General features: G+C 32.5%; 1 pseudogene; it reads left to right on the forward strand.

Annotated features, from left to right (window-relative positions):
• The first annotated feature begins 4062 nt into the window (after positions 1–4062).
• LOC149546265 (polyphenol oxidase, chloroplastic-like) lies at positions 4063–26968 on the forward strand (annotated as a pseudogene).
• Positions 26969–27011: the final 43 nt, after the last annotated feature.

The raw sequence follows: 27011 nt of genomic DNA on the forward strand, positions 1-27011 counted from the left end.
CTTCCGGTTGTTCTATGTATACCTCCTCCTTCAAATCACCATTAAGGAATGCTGTCTTGAGATCCATTTGATGGATTTTCCATCCCATCTATGCTGCAAGTGAGATTACAGCTCGTATAGAAGTATACTTGGCGACTGAAGCAAATGTCTCCTCATAGTCTATTCCCTACTTCTGAGAGAATCCCTTTTCCATGAATCTTGCCTTGTATTTCTCGATGCTACCATCTACACCATGCTTTATCTTATAGATCCAGCATGATCCAACTATAGCCCTATCTGTTGGTTTAGGTACTACCTCCCACACATCATTCTGCATTATTGAAAAATATTTCTCAACCATAGAATCTAACCATACTTGATGTTCTACAGCTTCCTGATAGCTAGAAGGCTCACTATCTACCAACTGACTAACTAATGCCACATAGTCAATAAACTTGGCTAGTTGTCTTCGCTGTCTAGTACTCTTCCTAGGAGCTCCCACAAACTCCTGAGTATCCCTTTATGTATCTGGAACCTCATGGTTCCCACTGCCAACTGTAGAGGATGAAATGTCAACCTCTAAGTCTTCTAGATGCATTTCCTGTTGCACTTATTGCTCCATACTCTGTGAATCTTCACTAACTGAGTCTACACTTGTACTTGTAACTGTACTTGAGCTTTTTTGCCCTTGACTTGGTCTTGGAGCTTCTGTTGGCTACTCACTCTGATCATCTACTAGCAAATATCTCGATCTCCTAAATGCCTTGTCCTCCATGAACTTGACATTACGTCTGACAATTATTCTTTTAGTCTTCGGAATGAAAATCCTATATGCCTTTGAGGTCTCACTCTACCCAACAAAGTACCCCCTCTCTGTAGTTTGATCTAACTTTGTACGTGTATCTCCAAGAATATGACAATATGCCAAACTCTTGAATATCCTGAAGTGACTAACATCTAGCTTCTTCCCTGTGAAAGCTTCCTCTGGTATCATCTTCCCTAGCACCTTGTGTGGAACTCTATTCTGGATGTAGACTGTTTTATTACACGCCTCTGCCCATAAGTAATGGGGCATGTCCTGGTCATGTAGCATAGCTCTTGCTGCCTCTGATATAGAATGGTTCTTCCTCTCAACAACTCCATTCTGCTATGGATTGTAAGGAACAGTCCATTCTCTCTTGTTTCCTTCTCCGGCACAAAACTCCTGGAAGACATTTCCTTTGTACTCGCCTCCATTGTCTAACTGAAGAACCTTTATCTTCTTTCCTGTCGAATTCTCCACCAGAGCCTTGAACTCTTGGAATCAACTTAAAACTTCATCCTTAGTCTTCAAGAAGTATATCCAAGTCTTTCTAGAGAAATCATCAATAAAAGTAACATAGTACTCATATCTTCTAAGAGATTTCATCGACATCGGTCCACAAACATCTGAATGTACTAGATCAAGAACACCCTTAGATCTGGTGTCACTCTTTGAAAAAGATGCTTTTGCAAACTTCCCCAACACACATCTCTTACATACATTGTCATGCTCTGTGCTCACCTTTGAAACAGATATCACTGTCTCACGAAGCAATCTAAGTGCTCCATGATGAATATGGACCATCCTCCTATGCCATAGCTCTCCAAGATCTCTAGGATTATTGTTGCTCATGATTGCCTTAGGAGTATCAAACTATAATCTATAAGGGTCCGTTTGGTTCGTAGAATTTAAAAAACCTAGATTTCTACAAACCTTGGTTTAGCCAAATCAAGGTTTTGTATATCTTCATTTCGATTTTTGAGATTTTATTGAAACTGTTTGTTTCAATTGGAAGATGTGTGTGAAGACACATTTTTATGCCTAAGCTTGGAGTTGAAGACAAATTTCAAAAAGTAGTCCAATCTATTGTTTTTACACTCCTTAAAAAACAAAATGAGGTTTTGATTTTCAATTCCTACTTTTTTTAGGAAGTTGGAAAACCTGGTTTTGAGACAAAATTGGAAGTCCCGTATGCTAATTCCATTTTGCAAATTTTGAAACAAACGCACAAATTTTTAAATCTAGGTTTTGAAAAAGCCAATTCCTGTCATCTTCCAGGAACCAAACAGACCCTAAAGGCGACCACTCCTAACTCCAATAGTTATGGGTGATTTCCAATCCTTGTGCTTAATCAACACATTTGTCCCTTTAAAGAGTACATTATACCCCCTATCTTGAAGAACAGATATAGAAATCAAATTCATACCTAAACCTGGCACATATAACACATCATGAAGTGGAATTATTTTTTCATTCTCCCTCTAAAATTGAACAATCCCTTTCCCAACAAGGTTGAGTTTGGACAAGTTTCCCATATAAATCTGGATGTTGGTGTCCTCATCCTTGTAACTGAAGAAGTACTCTCTAACTCTTGTCATATGAAATGACACTCCATTATCTATATACCAAACCCACTGCGAAGTTGAGTTAACCATACAAGCTATGAGTGCAAACTTATCTTCCATTCTACTGGAGAGTTCTTTTGCACTTGCTGAAGCTGCCACATGCTTCTTACCCTTCTTCCTCTCTAGGCAATCATTGACATAGTGGCCAAACTCATGACATCCAAAGTACTTGACCTTAGAAAGGTCGTTCTTCTTCTTTTCGTTTTGTGAATTCGATCCTTTGCTAGATCCCTTCTTTGCTTTCCCTTTACCCGCTAGGGCAACGTTCTCTAGTTCCACCTCATTTTTCTGACTCTTGTTGGCTCCATTAACAAGACACAATCTAAACTCCTCTTGAGTGAAATCAGTCCATAGTCGATCCCAACTCAATAAAGTATCTCATCCACTGACAACTTGAACAAAGACACTCCATTGTTTAGTAAACTCATTTAGGACTATTCTCACTAGCTCGTCATCACTAGGGCTATCTCCAATAGCTGCTAACTCGTCCTTGACAAGTCTGAGCCTGGTGAGGTAACTTGTGACGTCTTCTCCTTGATTCATTTGGGTATTCTTTAGCTTCTCTCTAAGAATCAACTTCCTGTTGGTGGTAGCATTCTAGTATAGATTCAAAATGGCGTCTCACATCTTCTTCGCCGTATCTAGCTCTACGATATGTGGAACAATATGATCCTTGACACCATCAAGGATAATCCTCCTCACTTTGGCATCGTCCTTCCTATATGTTGCAAGCTATGTTGCATCCGTTGGTACAGGTACAACACTGGTAGCATAATCCTTGATACCATTCTCTTCCAACAATAAAGAAATTGTGGCCTTCCAAACACCAAAATTTGAGGCACCATCCAATCTATCCTGATGTCTCAAATCAGCTGAAGCCATCTCAAGGGTTTAAAGCAATAATAAATCTAAAGAGATCAAAATTTCTTTCCTAGGGCAAAACTCTTCTACCCTTAACAATGCTTTGATGCCATGTGAAAAATTTAACTATTGCAATAACTGATTATTAATCTCCTATCATAAACGATTATTAAACTGCTGAAAATAAATTTTCAGCTAATATCAAAAAATAACACAATTGCAACTTCACTTATAAAATACGAAAAGAAATGCGCAATACAATGAACACAATATTTTCAGACAAATTGTCCCTAGAAAAATCCCTAAGGGAAAACCAGTTCTACAGACGAGAAATTATATTAAACTTTAACAAATCAAGAGATACAAAATTCCTTGCCTCTTACTGGTAGATTTTCAACAACTTCCTAATTTATCTTGCTGATATTCACCACTACTATTCCCACACTAACACTGCGCCCTTGCTAACACTGCAAGACTGTTTGCTAACACTGCAAATTTACAAACTCATTTGCTAGCACTACAAATGTTTCTCCAAACTTCATGTTCTCCAAATGCCCTCTTGACCTCCTTTTATACTACCCCTGTTGGTAAACCAATGGCCGAGATTGATTTACAATCGATAGTTGAGATTAAAACAACTTAACAACTCTAACCAAGTTGGTTTCTAGTTGTTTTCAAAAGTGGTCAATTAATTAACAAATATTTGTTTCTAATCTAACCAATTAGGAGGGTGCGAATTGTAGAAAGCACATCACTAAGTCTGTATAACAAGCTACTTGTTGTGATTACGAGATCATGGCTCCCACTTATCCCGATTTCACGCGATGCCACAAGCCCATAGACGTGCTTCGCTACGCAAAATGTTTGGATTGCTGCCCTCCTTACCAGGGCGAAGCGCCAAAGAGATTCAGTTTCCGAGCAGCAACCAACCAATGCGGACGCGGAAGGCGGCGCAGAACGCGGACGATGTGTACGTGCCGAAATACGCCAAGGCAGTCCAGTTGACGAAGAGCCTTCCGCCTGAGGATCCGAGGAATTTCATGCAGCAAGCCAACGTCCACTTCGCCTACTGCAATGGAGCTTATTACATGGGAGAGAGCAACGACAAGCTGTTCAAAGTCCACGAGAACTGGTTGTTCCTCCCTTGGCACCGATGGTTTCTCTACTTCCACGAGCGCATTCTGGCTACGCTTTTGGGGGAGGACTTCGCACTGCCCTTCTGGAACTGGGATTACGACGAGGGCATGAGCATGCCGCTCATGTATACGGATCAGACACTAGCGCTGTACGACAACAAGAGAAACCGCGGTGACCCAAACAGGCTCGTGGACTTGGGCTTTGGTCACTCGCAAGCTGATCCTAACTGGTCCGACATGGATCTGGCGAGCAACAACTACAGGATCATGCACAAGCAAATCGTCACCCTGGCCAAAAGCACTCGGGCGTTCCACGGAGAGCCAATCCGTGAGAGCAGTCCGACGTGCACGTGCGGCCCAGGGACGCTGGAGTTTGAGCCGCATAACACGGTTCATCTTTGGACTGGCACCCAGCATAAAGAGGGCTCGAAACAGGACCTCTGCCCAACCCGGACATGCTACGGGGGAAGACATGGGACATTTTTACTCGGCGGCTCGAGATCCCATCTTCTATGCCCACCACGCCAACGTGGACCGGATGTGGACCATCTGGAAGACGCTGCCGGGGCGAAAGGACTACGACCATCCGGACCTGCTCGACACAAAGTTTTACTTCTACGACGAACGTGCGCGCCTCGTGGAGGTCCGGGCTGGCGACGCCTTTGATCGCATAAGATCCGCTATCAATACGACAATTCGCGCTCACCCACCATACAGTGGATATAGCCCACATCCGCCTTCGTGCCTCCCTCTCCCTCTCCCTCTCCCTCTTCGCCTGCTCGTCCGCTTCCAATACTGGACTTGCGTACGGAAAATACTTTCCTCGGGCCGGTGAAGATAGTGGACGTTGCCAGGAAGCCACCTACGCCTGCGTCGCCCACATCCCTCGAGCTGCTTGTGATCGAGGGGATACGTGTGTAGAGAAACATCCCGGTTCAGTTTGACGTCTTCTTACAGGGCAACGGCTATCTAGGCAGGAGGATTGACTGCCTGGATCGCCGAGCTCCTCGAATGCCGTGCATATTCCTGCCACGCTCGGCCCCCTCCACTGACGGCAGTGGCTAAATCGTTAACTAAAACGTTATGGGTCTATGTATATGACTAACATACCATGATAGCACCATTCTGAGTTAGCCAGAGCTGGCGAGATTTGACGTTGACAGAATGCGTATTTAATGCCTCAAAATTGGTGTTGTTGGAAGCGCGCGAGATTTGAGTTACTTTGTCTGCAAATTTAAAATGAAAGTTGGAGGGAATGAAAAATAAAATAACATGTTTGAACTTACAACTAAACTTATTTACAGATCAGTCTGCGTAAATATTTTTTGAGGCAGAGGTAATGCTTGCATTTTTAAATCTTTTCTGCAGGTTTCTTTGTAAGTTTAAGAGTGTATTTGTTATTTAGCTTTAAACTTCTAACCAGCGCAACCAGTTTATTGTGTACAGAATCCGATAGAGCAATCAGTACCATTGCCTAAATTTTTTCTTTGACGATACAAAATAACTTGTTCCTATGATTGAGATTGATTGAGTCATGTATTCAATCGATTTATAAATAGTTCTTTGGTCAAAATTTATGTTAGGTTTTAGTTTACAATTTAGCTACTAGAGCTTTCTCCGGTCCTGATTGGATTTCTCATTTTTTATTGTTTGGCCTTCTTTCTATCCCTATTTGTGGTACTTATGTGGCATCTGAGTACTCTACCACAAGAGACAAAATATTATTTGCTCCAACTTTGGCTTGACCGAGTTGGCTTTCGTCTTTGCACAAGCTCAACATGCTTGCTTGGTTTCATCTATGGTTGTGGTGGTTTTCTTTTCATTTGCTGGAGAGCAAAGTTTACAATGAAGATGGCGAGATTCAACCACTTGCACGATATGATTCCAGTGGCGGAGTTTATGTGGACGAAACTTGAAGGTCTAGAGTGTTTTGAGTGTCTGCATGCGTCGGTGGAAAACCAGTGCGACACTATTAAGGTTATTGTGCTTCTGCTGAAAATGTTTAGGGCACGCAAACTTGGAATCAAGTTATTGTATGAGTTCGTAAAGGTATTAATGAGGATGTGGCTATCTTTCTCTAAAACTATACAATTGATCAATTTTCAAAAATTGAAAATATTATGGATTTTTCTGAAAATTTCAACATTTGATCTTCATGATCTGTATAGTTTGTAGGCGAAAACAACAAAAAACTGTAAAAGAAATCACTATGTCTTGGTGAGGAAAAAAAAAGGTTTGACTTTGTTTTGTCTTTAGTGCATTTTGTGTGGAGATTAGCCTGTCCCATTAAGATTTGAGATCGCTGCAATAGATTATAATTGAAATATTATAAATTGAGATCTCTTGATTTTTTCTTTACAAATCTTAAATTTTTATTCTCATTAGCAACTATTATTAAAAGGGATATCTTCATAATTTATTGCAAAAAATGTTATTTTCTTTTGGATATAGATTCTACTTATATTTTATCTCCTAACTAGATTCATATTAGATAATTGTATTCATTTTTCTTTAAAATATATATATTGAAATATATAATTTGAATTCTTTTCAATATAGATTGGCTAATATAATTTATAGAAAGCCATCTAACTATATTGAGTATCAATTTTCTAGATTGGCAAATGCAGCTATTACTTTGTTAGAGTGTATACACACATGTATCTAGATGATACAATAATAATAGTTAAGATAATATGAAAGAAAAATTGGATTGAAAAACCCTTCTAGTCATCTAAGTTATAATTAGTGAGTTAAAGAATTAGGAAAAATATTTCAAAATATATGAAATAATATAAATCTAATACATTTTATTCACTTCACTTGGATTAAAAAAACCTCCTAGTCATCTATGTTATAATTAATGAATTAATAATTAAGAGAAATATTTCAAAATATATGAAATAATATAATTTTAGTACATTTGATTCACTTCACTATTACATTATTTTTGTATTTTGTGAAACTTTAATTTGATTTTACATATAAAACAAACAAAAGGTATTTCTTTATCACATTACTTTGTAGTATTTTTTAAACTAATTTTTAAGATTGAAAACACATCCATTCTTCAATTTACAAAGATTTTAACATATAGTTTCCAATAAGGTGGGGTCTCCTAAGTTTGAGGGAAACAATTCTAGGTTTTACTTTCTGGTAATTTTTTAAAAAATTTGATAAGAATAATATGTATCATTTTTTGAAAAGTTGTTGAATTTTTTAGTGAGATAGTGTGGCTATTTCCAGTCCCACCCCATTTAGGACCTCTTAGACTTAAAAATAGACCTATAGACCCCTCGGCCCCCTCCTTCACCCCAAAAAAATTATGTAGCACCTCTTGAACCCCTTCAACTTAAAAAATATACCTATAGCTCTCCTTCATGGGACCTCTACCTAAATAACATCAGTCTAACATTATGAAAGTTAGTTGATACTTATTTGATATGTTAACACTAGTTAACCACCAAGACTTATTCTACACATGTTTAATCTCCCTATTCTTTTATACTCTCTATTTTGGATTTCACCATGACATCTAGTGCCAATTTCACTTGATTGGATCAACATAATAAATTAGGTTATTTTTAAATTTTATTCAACTCTGTTTTCAATTGGTTTCAGTTAATTTTGACTATCACAATTAATTAAAGTCTTTTCTTATTTTTCTTTGAGTATACACCTTAGTAAAATAGCTTCATAAATATAACTACATAATGATATACATTTCATTGAAATTAATGAAAATAAGAAATTGGATGTTTTTTGCTTAATCAAATAAATATTTAACCCTTTACAATATTCATATCTTATAATAGAACTTCTAACATCTAAATCTTATATATACTGAAAACCTAGAATAACCTTCCAAATCGAAATCTAAAAGATACAACATCTCAAATAACATAGCATGATGTTATAATTTTTGATAGCTTAAATAAATATATAAAGATTCCTAAGGAACCAAAATAGGCTATCCACATCCTTATAAATTTTAAAATAATCATAATTTACTAATAGGAAATGAATGTTTAACTAATTCTAATTATTTTCAAGAGTCAAATTTTAATCTAGATCTTTATAAACCAACTGGTAGCATATAAATTCATCCATTATAAGTTGACATATCTATATATCATTACTAAAGGTTCCACTAAAAGTGATCTTGATATACACACATATTAATAAGCAGTAATACATTTTTGAGTGTTAATTTTAAACTAATTGAAAACCATTTTATTCCTAGAAGTAATTCATTAATAATTTTTTAATAAATAATATCCTTGCCATGATAACTTACATATCTTTATAGTGTATCATTACAAATTCATATTAAATGGCTGATTTACCAATAGATTTACCCATCATGTTAAAATTCTAGACTGTATGAGGATCAATTTCACCATATAAGTATAAACCATCTTGAGAAAAATAGTATGTATATTAGTATGGTTCAATTTATCCAATATTTATAAAGGCCATTATATAATCATGAAGAATTCAAAAATACTCCAACATGTAATAATATTTCTATTTTGTCTCTACTATTTTTGGTAAAGGAGTACATGGGGGAACTAATGATAGAAACAACCAAAAAAATATTAATTTATAATTTCAACTTATTTTGGTTTTTCTTTTCTCAGCATCTTTCCATTGATAACTCTGGGTCTACTCTAAAAAGATAAATGACAAAAATGATCTGTTAGAGTAACCACAATCCAAATCTTTGTCTACCTAATATTGAGTAAATTAGTTCATCAAACATTCTTAGCTAAAGGAACAATGAAAGAACATTTTTATCATACTTCCTAATCTACTATTTATTGATGTGGTTTCTAACTAACATATTCCTATTATGATTTGATATTGAAAATGCTTCTTCCTTTTAGTACCAAAAAGTATCCTAGATAATCCCAACTGTCTATGGTGATTGTTACATATTCCAAAACACCTTCAATCTTGGGAATTGAGTGATCTATGAACTGAATTATATTTGTGGCATGAACACTTTGACTTTTAAGATTTCTCAATAGTGAATATCACAAGTGATAAAATTTGTGGTTTCTCATTTAGCGATGGGCGGCTGAGGGAGAGCAAAGAGCTATTTGAATAGTGGAAGCAAGGGACTGTGAGTGGCTAGGGATTCCAGTGTGGGTCAATCCTACAAAGGAAGCATTGATTTTGAAGATGTCGATCCATATGGTTGGTGGGTTACTCCTACAAAGGAAGCAGTGATCTGCTGATCTGCTTAGAGGGCGAGAGGTTCTTGTCAATTTTTCTCTTTTACATAGAATATTTATCACTTTTTGAAGTAGATTATTAGTATCAAGTTTTGAAGATTTCTTTTTTCCATACAAGTACAAGTAACTTAGACTGGTCCTTGTGAATCTATCTTTAATTCCTCAAAAGCGTGCATTTAAATTCAAAATTAAGAGCATCTATTATAGAGTAAAAGATAGTCTAGGAAGAGACTTCAAATGACCCTTTCAACTTATAAGGATTGAGAACACACATTCTTTATCCAATTTTACTTTTCCAAAACATTTAGAATCAAATTCAAATACTTGGACTTAAATTTGAAGTATTCAATAGAAATAAATAAATTAGAGAAAAATGTTGACATTTCAACATCTAATTAAAAATTTTATAATTCATTAACAATACCAAATAGCTTGTCTAGTCTATCTCACATTAATTAAGGTAAAGTATGATTTAAGCCCTACAATATTTTGTCTACATGTATTTTAGGTTTTATTGTAATACATATTATGAAAATCTATCAATTGGGGGCAATATAGATCCACACAATTATCCACATTTATTGTGCTTTGTCCCTTCCTAAGTTTTCCACATGTTTATTTATTCTTGTGATCTTTTCTAGGAAAATCCATCTCCATCATGCCTTATTTGTAGTTGTCAGAGGGGAATCCTGACCTTAACATGTTGATCCAGGGCTTCCTTGAAACCTTGTTTCTTGTGTAGGTACTCTATATGAGAATCTACTCTTATTTCCAATTGTCCATGGGTCTTTGGTAAGCCTAGATCTAGTATTTGCAGAAGTCCATCTATACACATCCTTGAGACTAGAAATGGCATCATAACAATTAATTTGAACAATATTTTTCAATACACACTCTTTTGTGTATTAATCACAATTTGTGATCAAGAAAATCATGTATTTTGAGCCATCTTTTTTGTAGATCTATGTTACCTATTTCCTACATGCATCTCTTTTTACATAGATAATTTATATCAAAATATGAAGTCGTGTACCTTTTCTCTTAAACATTTGTATGATTTATCCAAATTTACAATTAGACTATAAAGTTTATTTATGAACCTTCTACAACCTATTTTAATAAAAGAATCACTATTAAAAATGTAATAAAATGTTAATATCTAAACACAAAATCTGTTAGATAATTACAAACTATTATCTTTATACATTCTTTTAACGATTAGAAAAAAAACTTGTAATAATTTTATCAAATATTTAAAAAAAAAAAAAAAAAAAAAAAAAACATCCACTTTCTATATTCACAAATATGACCCATTTAGAAAATAATAAAATATTACATACTAAAATAAACAAACAAACTAGATTGATGAAAACAATCTCATCATAAAGAATATAAAACATGCAGTAAATATAGAACTGAATGCGATGTTGCCTATGTCTAAACTAGATATAAAACACATCTAAACAAAAAGTTTCAAAAGAGGGATAAACATTTATTAAACTAGCACTTGCACCAAAGTAAGGTGCAACAAGAGTAAAAATATATTTTGAATAGTAATATAGAAATAATATATGAAAATGCTAATCATGATAATTTTCATTAAGGATAATATATAGAAATAATAATCATGATATTGTCACAATATTTAAGTAATGTTTAAAGTCAAACTCATTCATCGACCATTTACAATGATTTAGATTATACTGAAAACAATAACATTGCACAAAGAATTATAGGTATAAAATAAATAAAAATAAAAATTCAACATAGAGAATTTCATGACCAATTTAAATGCAATTATGATATTTTTAGCAAAAATTGATAAATTTTCAATCAATTTAATATTTTATGTAATGACCCCATCGTTTAGCCTTCACGTTCTCCAAAGGCTAAGTGGAGCATAAGAGGAAATTAAATTAATTTCTTATAAATTCATTAAATAAATTAAAAATTAAAAGGTGAATTTATATTTAATTAATTTAATTAATTATTGTATTACAAGAGATAAGCTTCTAGAGTGTGTATTAATTATTGGAAAGGGGGAAGCCTCTAGTAATTTAATTTTCTAGTAATATACAATTAATTATTGTATTGCAAGGGAGGAGTTTCTAGAGAGTGCATTAATTATTGGAAGGGGGAAGCTTCTAGTACTTGCAATTAATTAATACTTGATTTCCTTCTAGAAGGGTGTAGGGAAAGTATAAATAGAGGTGGGAGCCTAATCCATCTATCCTATGACCTAATTATTATATTAATCCCATCTCTTCCCTAATCCCTCTCATATTCCCTCTTTCTCTTATATCCCTCCCCCTCTCACCTTCTATTCCTCTTGATTACCATTTATTCCTCTTGATTACCATATATCCCTAGCTCATTTCTCTCACCCTCTGGGTCCTCTTCTCTCTCTTTCTCCCTCATATGTGTCACATGCTAATTACTCTATTAAAAAGTATCCTCTCCCCCCCCCCTCTCTCTGATTATCAAATTATCCTATTTTTTCTCTACCTCATATCTCTCCCTCTCCATGTTCTCTCTTTCTCTTTCCCGTCTACTCCCTTTCTCATGTTTCCCACCACATATTACCATCTCCTTCCCCTAATTACCATCTCTCTCTCTCTCTCTCTCTCTCTCTCTCTCTCTCTCTCTCTCTCTCTCCATCTCCATAATTACTCTCATTGTTCATCATACCTATCTATCTTGAACCCTAATGATACTATTTCTTGTGATATATTTGATCTCATCCCCTCATTTTCCTTGTCTACCTCATCTCTCCTCTCCCACTTCTCCTTCTTTATCTTTTTCCCACCTCTCACCATATCTCCCCCCTAATTTCCACCTATATCTATCTCATATCTTTCACCCTCTCCCCCTTATCTCACCCTTTTTCTAACATATTTCTCAACCCCCCCCCCCCCTCTCTCTATTTACCATCTGTCTCTACCTTATGTCTCTCACCTTCTCTATATTTCTTCACTCCCACATGTCTCTTACATCGCTCATCTATCTCATATCTATGAATCTTTACATTCTCTCTCTAGCTTATCTCTCTCACTCTGCCCTTTCCCTTTGTCTACCTCATCTTTTTTCCCATCATCATCTCCCTTTCTCCCATCTCCCTCCCCTCCCTATATCTTCCTCCCCCCCCCCCCCCCCATCTCCATCATCTCTCTATTCTTCATCCTCTCCCCTTCTCCCCCTCTCTCCCTCCCCTCCTAATCAACCTCTTATGTACTTTCTCCACTCACTACTCTCAACATCTCATTTCCCTCTCTCCATCTCTCTCTCACATGCCCCTTCTGTCTCCATCACTTCCTCATTATTTACCATCTTAACTCTATCTCATGTCTCTCACCATATCTCAAACATGTCCCTATGTAATTACCCTTCTCCCCTCTTCCATCCCCTATCACTATTTCTATGTATTCTAAGTTCTAATTATCGTCCTCCTTGAGCTCTATCTTATCTGTTGCATTTTATTTACATTAGCATAAGATTTATTGTGGCATATCACCATCTCTTGGCTCCAATTTACACCCCCCTCCCTTTTTCTCTGTGTGTGGAGTGTGGTGTGTGTATGTATCTCATAAATTAGGTTTAGTAATATGGTTTAACATTTAGAATTAGGATTTTATCTTTTTAAAAATAGGTTTGAAGTTAGGGCTTAAAATTTACTATTAGGATTAGGGTTAATTATGTTTCATCATTTTCTATTACCATTTAGGACTATGGTTTCAAGTAGGATTTATCATTTATTATATAAAATGTACATTCCATTTTTAGATGTGAGGGTGGTTTTAGCAATTGGGGTGTAGCATTTAAGATTAGGGTTTACTATTTACTATTATAACTTGCTTGATATTTAAGATTTAAGGTCTAAAATTTGGGATACGCTTTTAAAATTTGGGGTTAGGGTGACATTTAAATATTTTGTTTCTTAAATGGTTTGAGATGTTTTTAAAATATTTTGAGACAAATTGAGAATATTTGTGTCTAGAAAGATATCTCTCAACTTGTTTTAAAATTATAAATTAATTTTGAGTTCACCAATTAGTATGTTACTTAAGTGGTGATGGTGTTCAAATTAAGGTTTAAAATTAGTTGTATTAAAACTCAAACTTTATAATTGATTAAGCGGGTCTGATATCTTCTAAATCAAATATGTCCATAAATATTTCTTAAAAATGAAACTTCTATTTTTTCATAAAGAGCTTTTTTAATTATCAAGTTAAAAATGTACTAAAACCTTAATATTACTTATTATTTTATTATTTCTTCTTAATTTATTTTTAACATCCATACTTTCTAATTTTAAAATTATTTCTATTATATTTTAAAAGCTTCCTCTTTGATCAATTCAATGAATATTCAAACAAAATAGAATGTTTCCATAGTAACTTTATCATTTATCATATAAGATGTACATTCCATATTTAGATGTGAGCGTGGTTTTAGCAATTGGAGTGTAATGCCCCGCCAAGGGATCCAAAGAATTTTGCTAAGTTTTTCAAACAATTTTTTTTTTTTTAAACATGAATGATAAAACCATTCATAACATTTGCGGAAGTAATAGCAACAATTCAAATGAAAATAAACATAACATATATACATAACAGGCTACATTCTTTAAAGATCTCCTAACGTTGTATCACATCTAAATTAACTAACATACATGAATTCATCTAGTACAACATCCACATGAATAATAATGATAAGTCCAATGTTCATACATTACATTTCCAAATGCTCAATCATCCACTGTACATGTCACAGGGTATGAAGGCTTAAAAGAATAAACATATGCGAAATAAGGTACATCATCCTATTCCAATCCATGATACATCAAAGCAGAGATAATCACATGATACATCATCATAGAAGACATATACATCTATCATAAAGATCAAACAAAATAAACTAAGTGCACGGTTCCTCCCAACCGTAAATAGCATCATTAGACCATCGTGGATCCTAGCCATCCCTCCATGCGTAACATTCCAAAGCATCGAAGAGATCATCGGTATTAACATAGTAGGAATGTCACTCCAAAAACATTCTACTAACATACAAAGTAAAGCATAGGATACCATCATCTAACATATGCAAATCATCAATTTATGAAACATACCAGTAAATACATCCATCATAAAGTATATCATCTATCATAATGCTCCAAGAACATAATGAAGATAAATACCAACCAAGAATGCTCCAGCCACAGTGTCTCTGACGGATCTCAAATGATAAGAGTGAAAAATACACTGCCACCTGATCGCATGGAACCTAAGTGGTCCACTCCCACCGTGCTGAGGAGATAATCTCAAATCCCAAACAAGATATCAAAACCACAAAGCATAAATCTCTAAAGTCTAGGAATCCTAAAAGTATACTAACTCAAAGGTTCCAACACACACTAAATCAACATCTAATTCCCAGAGGCACAACAATGACATGTAGGAACCTACTCTGCAAGCGGAAAAGTCTCATCGCATTTATCTCGTACAAGTTACCCTGGCAATTAGCTAAACTCCATGGGTCCATATAGATCTCATGCGGCCACTAGTATCCTCTCATACTGACGAGGCATACTATGGAATGCAAGGTCGCAACCATGCATTCTCACTACTCCCATCCTAGGCTATACAAGAGCTCAAGGCATGGGTGAGAACATCAAAACAATTATCTTTTTTAGGTTCATTTAATCCCCATTTAGTGTGTAAATGTTATCACTTATTAACCAAACTTACAATGAGTTACCTTGGCAGCCACTTAGGGCCCCGGCCCCCATTGCAAACCACTTTCCGACACTACAAATAGATTACCTACCCTAATGCTCATGGAATCATAAATCACCACAGTCTTGTACAAGCAACTGTAAAGAAAATCCATAAAAAGAATCATCAAATATCCATGATAAAAGCATCAAATATCCATAATAAGAATCATCAAATCTCCAAGATAAGAATCATCAAATCTCCATGAGCATCCGAAAAGCATCCATAGAATATCATGATCACAACAGTTCTCTATTGGCAACTGAAGGCATCACTGATAATCATAAGTATCCATTGGTTCTCAATAACCAAAATATATCATCACATCCATTGGTTCTCAACAAGCAACCAAGAATATCTCAAAATCATACTGATCGAAGACTCCAAAATGGTTGAGTCAAATATGTCCCAATATGACATCATCAAATAATAAATCAACACTTTAGTCCCATCATGGCGACTACAAAGCAATCCAAGGATAACTGATCGATAACTCAAAAATGATTAGCTCAAGTGTCTCATACACATATATCTCAGCTTCACACATGAAGACTGATGAACAAATACAAACATTTCATAGAGCATACGATCACATAGCCATGGTTGGGCTTATAAAGATCGAGACCAAATAAGATCAGCATGCCATCACATCTCATAACCCCTGAGCCTCTAGTAACAACCTAGGATTGGTCAACACTAGTCAACCCAAAACCCAAAACAAGAAGCATAGAGAATACACGATGCAAACACATGTTTTGGTTTACTAAATTCACATAGTTGAATAATGTGTAGGGGTTTCTTATTTTCTGTTTGCAAGTATACTTTCAAGTGTCTTAAGTTTCTTTATTTGACCTACAAGTCAACCCATTTGTTCCCCGATAGCATTATCCTTCCATTAATAAGAATTACATTTAAAGAATAACTTAAGGATAAATATTCACTAAACTTATCATCATTGACTTTTAATTAAATTTTTCTCTTATTTAACCATGATCCATATTCTAATTGATTAACCTTTCAACTTTTCTAAGATCATTATTCGTTATATTATAAGAGAACCAATTATCATTCTTCGAATAAGAGATTATAACTTTATTTATCTCAATTCATTAACATAGGTACACCATCCATGACCTATTAACATCTTATTAGTTTTCAATTAGAAACTTAATTAAGTATTACTAAAGTTTGAGTCTTTGAATTTAATCGTCACCATCATTGACAACCATACAATATCTAAAGTCGTAATTCAAGTCATAAGAATAAGACCTATCAACTTCAATATAGATAATCTACAATCTCATTAAAAGAATTATATCAAATCAATCTCTATTACATAACTTAATTATTAATTAAATCTAATTAACTCTTATTAATTGATTTAATTAATAATTTGTATAACCATAGCAACATTCTAATTAACATCAGTTGACTAATAACTAACTAGAATTCTGTAAGTTAAAAGTCAACCATAATTCAATACTCAAATGATCATATTAATAATTCAATAATAATAACTTGTTAATATTTAATGACAAGCTATATTGAGAATCTTATTATTAAATCTTTAATGATCACATACATCACTTTGCAACAATGTTCTCATTTATATTTTAATAATAAAAAGTTATAATAAATCCTCAATACAAAGTATTATTATCTCAAATAAATTTTTCCTATGTACGTTGATTCAGTTAACTGATAATCTTCCAAATTATTAACCAATTCAATTTGATTAATATCTTTTACAGTACTTCAATCATTAACTAATCTCCTTTAGAGTTACTCTGTTCGTATTAGTTGATAACTATTTAAACTATTATTTATTAATAGTTTGTTAGACCCAACAAACATTAATAAATAATAAACTTATCACAACTATAAATAATCAATCTAGAGAACTTTTACATAGAACTTCATTAGCTAACTCTTAATACCATTAAGGTATTCAAACGTATTAACCAATAACATAATAATTCAATCTTAATCCAATATCAGTTAGAGTTTCCAAATTTAAATCAACATAATATAATTTATCATCTTACAATTATTTAATCAATATTAAAATCAAACATTAAACTCTATTTTCTAATTGTTCTAATAATATTTTATCTATACAAAAGTTGTTTGAAAAAGATCTCTATCACAAACCAATAAGACTCATTGTAGATTTTAACATGAATAATTTTCAAATTCTTAGCATTATCATCTTCATTAAACAACTCTAAAACTGTTTAATAGTATTTAATATATATTATAAAAAGTCCACTATATAAACTATATTAAAATATCTTTTCTTTTAATCCATTTACTTAGATTGACTAATAATTAACTACACTTCTTCTACCATTAACTAATCTTAATTAAATTTAATTTAATTAGATTAGATAATAGACCATATAAAACTAATGCATATTAATAAGATTTTAATAAGGAAAGATTACAATAATATCTTTAATTCATTAAATAATCTCCACTAGATTATCTCTAATCAAATTTGTTGATAACTATTTTAACCATTATTTATTAATAGTTTGTTAGACCCAACAAACATTAATAAATAATAAACTTATCAAACTATATTTCCATAAGCCCCATTAGTTAATATTTAACTAACCTTTAAGGCATATCAATAATTCAAATCGTAGCTATGTTATAACAATGTTATAATGTAACTATGACTCCTTGTCAATATAATAATTCTTATTTAAATCTAAATCCAATATCATTAAAATTTGAGTCTCTTAATAATCATCATTAAACACTTTTATAAATTACCACCTCTTAACTATATATTAAATAATTAATATTAAAAGTCATCGATTCTCTATTGAATTCAATATCTCTATCCATCAGCTCCATCCACAAAATTTCCATTAAAAATCTCCATTAATTCATTAAGAACATTCTTATTAGTCTTTAGACTAATTAAATAATTATTAAGTTCTAATTATGTTAATTTGATATATTATTTTTGTGAAGTTTAAGCATAAAGAACTCTTGGTTATGGGAGATGAAGAGACATCCGTTTTTTGAATAAAACAGTCACAGTACGACGGCCATATCTCCCTAATGAACCGTTGGATTGGGCTGAAATTTAAATATGTTGGAGAGGGCCAAGCTACGCCAATTCTGACTGGAGCGATCGAATAAATTTGATCCCGATAAAAAGTTATGAATGAATGAATTCAGGTCTATCCAATGGGCAGCGACAGAACAATTTGTGATGAATTAAGAATTTTCTGTTAAAATAATTGTTCTCTAATTTTAACCATAAAAGGGTTTGTTCATATGCATCTGAAAATATAATTGATAGAAAGATTACATCTAATCATTTGAATTTTCAACTTAGAATTTCTATTTTAATTCCAAATCTTGTCTTTCTAATTTGTAATATAAATTTAAACCCAAACTCGAATTAAGATCTAATTTCTTTCTCATTTGGAACTAAGGTTTTTCTATTGTTTTCTCCTCATCCAAATAAAATATCTAGATTCTAATTTCAAATAGTAGATTCAATCACAGAGAGTAGACACATAAAACAGATATGATGAAGACAGGAAGAGAAAGAGTGCAAAGGGAATATGAGAATATCACGAGTGCACCTGGACACTGATGCTAATTTTCCATGCCTAAGAAGTCCATAGAAAATCTCTTTCTTCTCTATCATTCACAATTCTTCCAAGAATCCAAGCCGATTGAATCCTCCAAGTGATTAGAAGTGCTAGAAGGAGCATAGAAGCAAGTAGAAAATATATGAGCATATGAATCTTTTCCCATGCATGTAAGCTTTGAAGCTTCTCTTTTTGCTTGTAACTCATGGCTTCCCTTAAGCTTGTAGCTTCCATTAACCTTGTAGCTTCCATTAAGCTTTTCTTTTAAGCTTTTATGAATGCTTGAATATGAAGAGCTCTCAAGAAACCTTTGGAATGCTTCTTGAAACTGCTAAAAGGTGTCACCAACTAAGCATGAGTCTTTTCCAATTCTTTTTGATGAGTCATAGAATTGTAGACACCTTGTGCTTAATTGATGCACTAACCCTCGTGTTGTTGACACATGCTAATTCTCATGCAAGCTTATAACTCCAATTTACTTTACTCTTTCCAATTTAATTATTTTATTTATTCATGCACTAACTTTAATATCTCCACTTTTTAATCTTAATATATTTATGTTTTAATCATATGAGATTTAGAATCTTTTAATAATTTAAAATATATTTTCCACTTTTAAATTTCATTTTCCAAAATTTTATTGCTAAAATATTTATTAGCTTTAATAGTAATATTATTTAGTCATTTATTTAAAAATGAGTTCCAAATATATTATTATTAAAATAAATATTGTCACATTCCAAATTTAATATTATAACTTTTATCTTCCAATTTAATTATTTTATTTAATTAATTTTTCAATTAATTAAATAAAATAAATATAAAAATATCATATTAATTTTTCATTTAATTAAACCATTAATTAAATCTTTTAATTAGGCTTAATTAATAGAAAATACTCCAAAGACTCACAAGGTAAAAATATGAAAACCCATCATAGCCAAAATACATACAAATCAAATCAAGGGGTTTATATCATGAATTACATCATTTAACGCATTCAGAGGGTACTCAACTCAGATACTTGTCCTAATTTTTCAATTAGAACAAATGGCTTAAAAGGTTGGGATTTGGACTTAAGAATTTATCTCCCCTCTCTTATCATTGAGATAATGTGATAGGGTACGCTCATTCTGGCAATTCAGGGAAGTCGATACCCGGTACTTACAACCTGCATAAAAACCATGCATGTACAAGCACAATATATACTAAACTAAACAGGCAATGGCAAGAAGTGGTGCATCGTGTAGATCCTAACTAACAAGTGACTACGACTCCCTTCCTTAACCACATCAGACATGCCATATAAAAGAAAACACACAAAGCAAACATGCACACCATACACATGCAAGTATGGGGTAAGTATCCATAAGAAAACACATATGATAATAAATCATCTTATTAATCATCATTAATAACTGAAAGCAATGTAATGATCATCATCAATAATTGTGAACATTAAAAATAATCATTATACATACATGAAATGTAGAGTCTAAGTAATCTTATCACATAATAAATTGAATCCATAGCACAATATCTGATAATCTCAAAAGAATGCTGCTAGTCAATTACATAAAACTAGCTCTAAAAGAGTTCAGCAATGATAACAAAATGCAAACCAGGGGCAGGCACTACATGGAGTGTAGCATTAAAGATTAGGTTTTACTATTTAATATTATAACTTGGCTTGATATTTAAGATTTATGGTTTAACATTTGGGATGGGCATTTAAAATTTAGGATTAGGGTGACATTTAAATATTTTGTTTCTTAAATATTTTGAGACAAATTGAGAATAGGTGCATGTAGAAAGATAACTCTCAAATTGTTTTAAAATTATAAATTAATTTTGAGTTGACCAATTAGTATGTTATTTAAGTGGTGATGGTATTCAAATTAAGGCTATAAATTAGTTACTAAAAATCAAACTTTATAATTGATTAAGTGGTTCCAGTATCTTCCAAATCAAATATGTCCATAAATGTTTTTTTTCAAAATGAAACTTATATTTTTTCATAAAGAACTTTTTAAATTATCAATTAAAAATCTACTTAAAATATTAATATTACTTATTATTTTATTTTTTCTTCTTATTTTTTTTTAACATCCATGCTTTCTAATTTTAAAATGATTTCTATTATATTTTAAAAGATTCCAATTTGATCAATTCAGTGAATATTCAACCAAAATAGAATGTTTCCATAATAACTTTATTAAAGATTTTTTCTTTCAGCTTACATTTATAAAACATATTTATAAAATTTGAACAATTAATAATTAAAAAGACAGAGAAAAAATGACATTTGTTTGCTGAGAGTGAAAGAAATTTCAGTATCGAAAATTTAAAAATGAAGATTTCGTCTTAGATATTATTAAAGCTCAAAATATAAAATAAAATCAAAGACATCTAATAGAACCTACTTATCTTTAAAAATATTTTTAAAAGTTAACACTATAATATTTTTTCTAAAAATATTATAATGAAATTCACTTATAAAATTTAAATTTATAAACTTTAATTTGTTTAAACTTCCATCAAGTATCACAGATGCCTTGTCAACGTTACCGGATTTTGCGTATATTTATATCAATGAGGTGGCCACAATGCAACTTCAGTTATATTTAAATTCATGTGGATTCTATAGCTCACAACAACCACACCATGTTCAAAGTTTTTCTACAAACTTTAAATCTCACAAATGATAATTGATGCAAATGACTTTAGGCCAGAGCATTTCAAAGATTGAGGCAAGCCACTAACAATAAATCGTATGCCAAGTAGAATTCCCAACTTTGACATTGCGCCCAGGTGATGGTTATCCCCTGCATCTTTATCTATCAGCTTCTCAATATCTCCTCTAGAAACCATCAACCTTGACTGCAGCAACACAAATCAATATCAATAAACAAAATTGCACCAGGTATTTGCTTGACTGAATGAATTATGTCTACATAATACAACTATCGTTGTTCTTACCGAGCATAGAATGTTGATAATTTCATTTGAGATATTCGTATAAAGAGGCTTTCTTCCCAACATGATCTCTAAATTTTTATGCTAAAGCTATTTGTGTGGCTTTTTCTGTTAATTGCCTAGTGTTGGCATATATGTGAAGTTGCTTCCATTCTCTTGCTTAGCAAGGCACCACATTGATAAAGACATCCCTCAAAGCATGGAATCATTATCCAATAAAAAATTAGTTCTTATTTGGCAACATATATATATTTTTAACGTAACTATAATTGTATTATGCAATTTCATATTTAGAGGAAAAAAATGGTAGGATACCTTCCAAATCAATTACTACCATTCTTTTAATGAAAATATTATTTTTATTACATCAAACCAGGTTTTAATTTAATAAAAAAAATTCAAAAACATTTAACTTAATCAGGGAAAAAAAACCATTATTTTTATTACATCAAAACAGATTTTAATTTAATAAAAAAAATTCAAAAACATTTAACTTAATCAGAGAAAAAAGAATGAATATTGCCATGCAGAAGTCCATTCAAGTCAATATTTCGTGTTCTTTAGTTATGATTAGGATTTACATCATATCCCTAAACCAAAATTAAATTATTTTGAAATTACCAAAAATTTTAGTTAATGAAAAACAAAGGGATACATTGATGAATGTAAACTAATACAGAAATATAAAGGGGAATATTGAGATGTAAATCAATATGAAAAAATAAAAGGTTATATCATACTCCTAATATATTCTATATATTACTCCGTGGTTGGCGTGGTAAAAGCGCCTGGGCCACACCCCCGTTTTAGATAACAGATAGACGTCGTTTGCCAGCTAAGGATCATAGCACTCAAAAGTAGGGCAGCGAACACTTGGAAGCTGTAAATGTCCATTGTCTAATCACTCATCCTTTCTATATGATGTATATGTATTCTAGAATTGTACCTATGTACCATATGCATTTAAGTCGACATTTTCAATGAATGGATGTAATGAAGACTTGTAAGGGTTATCTTTTGAGCATTATATATATCAGATCAGCATTGTATTTGGATTTTGTAACGAACTTTGTAATCTTTATTAGTTGACTCAATGAAGTATCTTGACTTTTTCAACTCCTTTGCTGATGTGTATCTTTGATCTTCCACATTTTTCATATTATGGATGATTTGGCATCATGTTGTAAGAGTCGGTCTTTACAGTGCTTGAACTCTAAAATTCATACCTGTTTATTGTATAGATGTGAAGCATTCGAAGATGTGAACCATACTAAAATACATACTATAATTCTCAAGATGGTTTATACTCATATGGTGAAATTGATCCTCACACACTCTAGAATTTTAACATGATGGGTAAATCTATTGGTAAATCAGCCATTTAATATGAATCCGTAATGATACACTATAAAAATATGTAAGTTATCATGGCAAGGATATTATTTATTAAAAAATTATTATTGAATTACTTCTAGGAATAAAATGGTTTTCAATTAGTCTAAAATTAACACTCAAAAATGTATTACTGCTTATTAATATGTGTGTATATCAAGATCACTTTTAGTGGAACCTTTAGTAATGATATATAGATATGTCAACTTATAATGGATGAATTTATATGCTACCAGTTGGTTTATGAAGATCTAGATTAAAATTTGACTCTTGAAAGTAATTAGAATTAGTTAAACATTCATTTCCTATTAGTAAATTATGATTATTTTAAAATTTATAAGGGTGTGGATAGCCTATTTTGGTTCCTTAGGAATCTTTATATATTTATTTAAGCTATCAAAATTATAACATCATGCTAAGTTATTTGAGATGTATCTTTTAGATTTTGATTTGGAAGGTTATTCTAGGTTTTTAGTATATATAAGATCTAGATGTTAGAAGTTCTATTATAAGATATGAATATTGTAAAGGGTTAAAGATTTATTTGATTAAGCAAAAAAATCCAATTTCTTATTTTCATTAATTTCAATGAAATGTATATCATTATGTAGTTATATTTATGAAGCTATTTTAGTAAGGTGTATACTCAAAGAAAAATAAGAAAAGACTTTAATTAATTGTGATAGTCAAAATTAACTGAAACCAATTGAAAACAGAGTTGAATAAAATTTAAAAATAACCTAATTTATTATGTTGATCCAATCAAGTGAAATTGGCACTAGATGTCATGGTGAAATCCAAAATAGAGAGTATAAAAGAATAGGGAGATTAAACATGTGTAGAATAAGTCTTGGTGGTTAACTAGTGTTAACATATCAAATAAGTATCAACTAACTTTCATAATGTTAGACTGATGTTATTTAGGTAGAGGTCCCATGAAGGAGAGCTATAGGTATATTTTTTAAGTTGAAGGGGTTCAAGAGGTGCTACATAATTTTTTTGGGGGGGGAGGAGGGGGCTGAGGGGGTTTATAGGTCTATTTTTAAGTCTAAGAGGTCCTAAATGGGGTGGGACTAGAAATAGCCACACTATCTCACTAAAAAATTCAACAACTTGTCAAAAAATGATACATATTATTCTCATCAAATTAAAAAAAAAACTTACCAAAAAGTAAAACCTAGAATTGTTTCCCTCAAACTTAGGAGACCCCACCTTATTGGAAACTATATGTTAAAATCTTTGTAAATTGAAGAATGGATGTGTTTTCAATCTTAAAAATTAGTTTAAAAAATACTACAAAGTAATGTGATAAAGAAATACCTTTTGTTTGTTTTATATGTAAAATCAAATTAAAGTTTCACAAAATACAAAAATAATGTAATAGTGAAGTGAATCAAATGTACTAAAATTATATTATTTCATATATTTTGAAATATTTCTCTTAATTATTAATTCATTAATTATAACATAGATGACTAGGAGGTTTTTTCAATCCAAGTGAAGTGAATAAAATGTATTAGATTTATATTGTTTCATATATTTTGAAATATTTCTCCTAATTCGCAACTCATTGATTATAACTTAGATGACTAGAAGGGTTTTTCAATCCAATTTTTCTTTCATATTATCTTAAATATTATTATTGTATCATCTAGATACATGTGTGTATACACTCTAACAAAGTAATAGCTGCATTTGCCAATCTAAAAAAGTGATACTCAATATAGTTAGATGGCTTTCTATAAATTATATTAGCCAATCTATATTGAAAAGAATTCAAATTATATATTTCAATATATATATTTTAAAGAAAAATGAATGCAATTATCTAATATGAATCTAGTTAGGAGATAAAATATAAGTGGAACCTATATCCAAAATAAAATTAACATTTTTTACAATAAATTATGAAGATATCCTTTTTAATAATAGTTGCTATTGAGAATAAAAATTTAAGATTTGTAAAGAAAAAATCAAGAGATCTTAATTTATAATATTTCAATTATAATCTATTGCAGCGATCTCAAACCTTAATGGGATAGGCTAATCTCCACACAAAATGCACTAAAGACAAAACAAAGTCAAACTTTTTTTTTCCTCACCAAGACATAGTGATTTCTTTTACAGTTTTTTGTTGTTTTCGCCTACAAACTATACAGATCATGAAGATCAAATATTGAAATTTTCAAAAAAATCCATAATATTTTCAATTTTTGAAAATTGATCAACTGTACAGTTTGTAAGAAAGATAGCCACATCCTCATTAATACCTCTACGAACTCATACAATACCCTGATTCCAAGTTTACGTGTCCTAAACATTTTCAGTAGAAGCACAATAACCTTAATAGTGTCACACTGGTTTTCCACCGACACATGCAGACACTCAAAGCACTCTAGACCTTCAAGCTTCATCCACAAAAACTCCGCCACTTGAATCATATCATGCAGGTGGTTGAATCTCGCCATCTTCATTGTAAACTTTGCTCTCCAGCAAATGAAAAGAAAACCACCACAACCACGGATGAAACCAAACAAGCATGTTGAGCTTGTGCAAAGACGAAAGCCAACTCGGTCAAGCCAAAGTTGGAGCAAATAATATTTTGTCTCTTGTGGTAGAGTACTCAGATGCCACATAAGTACCACAAATAGGGATAGAAAGAAGGCCAAACAATAAAAAATGAGAAATCCAATCAGGACCGGAGAAAGCTCTAGTAGCTAAATTGTAAACTAAAACCTAACATAAATTTTGACCAAAGAACTATTTATAAATCGATTGAATACATGACTCAATCAATCTCAATCATAGGAACAAGTTATTTTGTATCGCTAAAGAAAAAATTTAGGCAATGGTACTGATTGCTCTATCGGATTCTGTACACAATAAACAGGTTGCGCTGGTTAGAAGTTTAAAGCTAAATAACAAATACACTATTAAACTTACAAAGAAACCTGCAGAAAAGATTTAAAAATGCAAGCATTACCTCTGCCTCAGAAAATATTTACGCAGACTGATCTGTAAATAAGTTTAGTTGTAAGTTCAAACATGTTATTTTATTTTTCATTCCCTCCAACTTTCATTTTAAATTTGCAGACAAAGTAACTCAAATCTCGCGCGCTTCCAACAACACCAATTTTGAGGCATTAAATACGCATTCTGTCAACGTCAAATCTCGCCAGCTCTGGCTAACTCAGAATGGTGCTATCATGGTATGTTAGTCATATACATAGACCCATAACGTTTTAGTTAACGATTTAGCCACTGCCGTCAGTGGAGGGGGCCGGGCGTGGCAGGAATATGCACGGCATTCGAGGCTACCCGACTACCGAGTGCACACCCCTTACGTGGACATGGTGCCCCCTGAGTACACCCGGACGTACGTTGAGCTGCCGCGTGGCGCTATAGACGATGCCGAGGGCGGGTGCGGTCAGTCCTCCATGCGCGTCGTCATCTCTGATGTGCTCGAGGATTTGGGTTTTCATGGCCACGCCATCGTCGTCACTCTCATTCCCAAAGTGGATCTTCAGCAGCCCATTCAAATCTCTGATCTGCGAATAGAATACGAACAGCCTTGAAGATGATCTCATCTCTACGATGTAATAAGGAGCGCTTTGAAAT

This window comes from Cupressus sempervirens, chromosome 7 (genome assembly GCF_028749045.1).
Source record: "Cupressus sempervirens isolate cs-2001-9-10 chromosome 7, ASM2874904v1, whole genome shotgun sequence".
In the NCBI taxonomy this organism is placed as follows: Eukaryota; Viridiplantae; Streptophyta; class Pinopsida; order Cupressales; family Cupressaceae; genus Cupressus; species Cupressus sempervirens.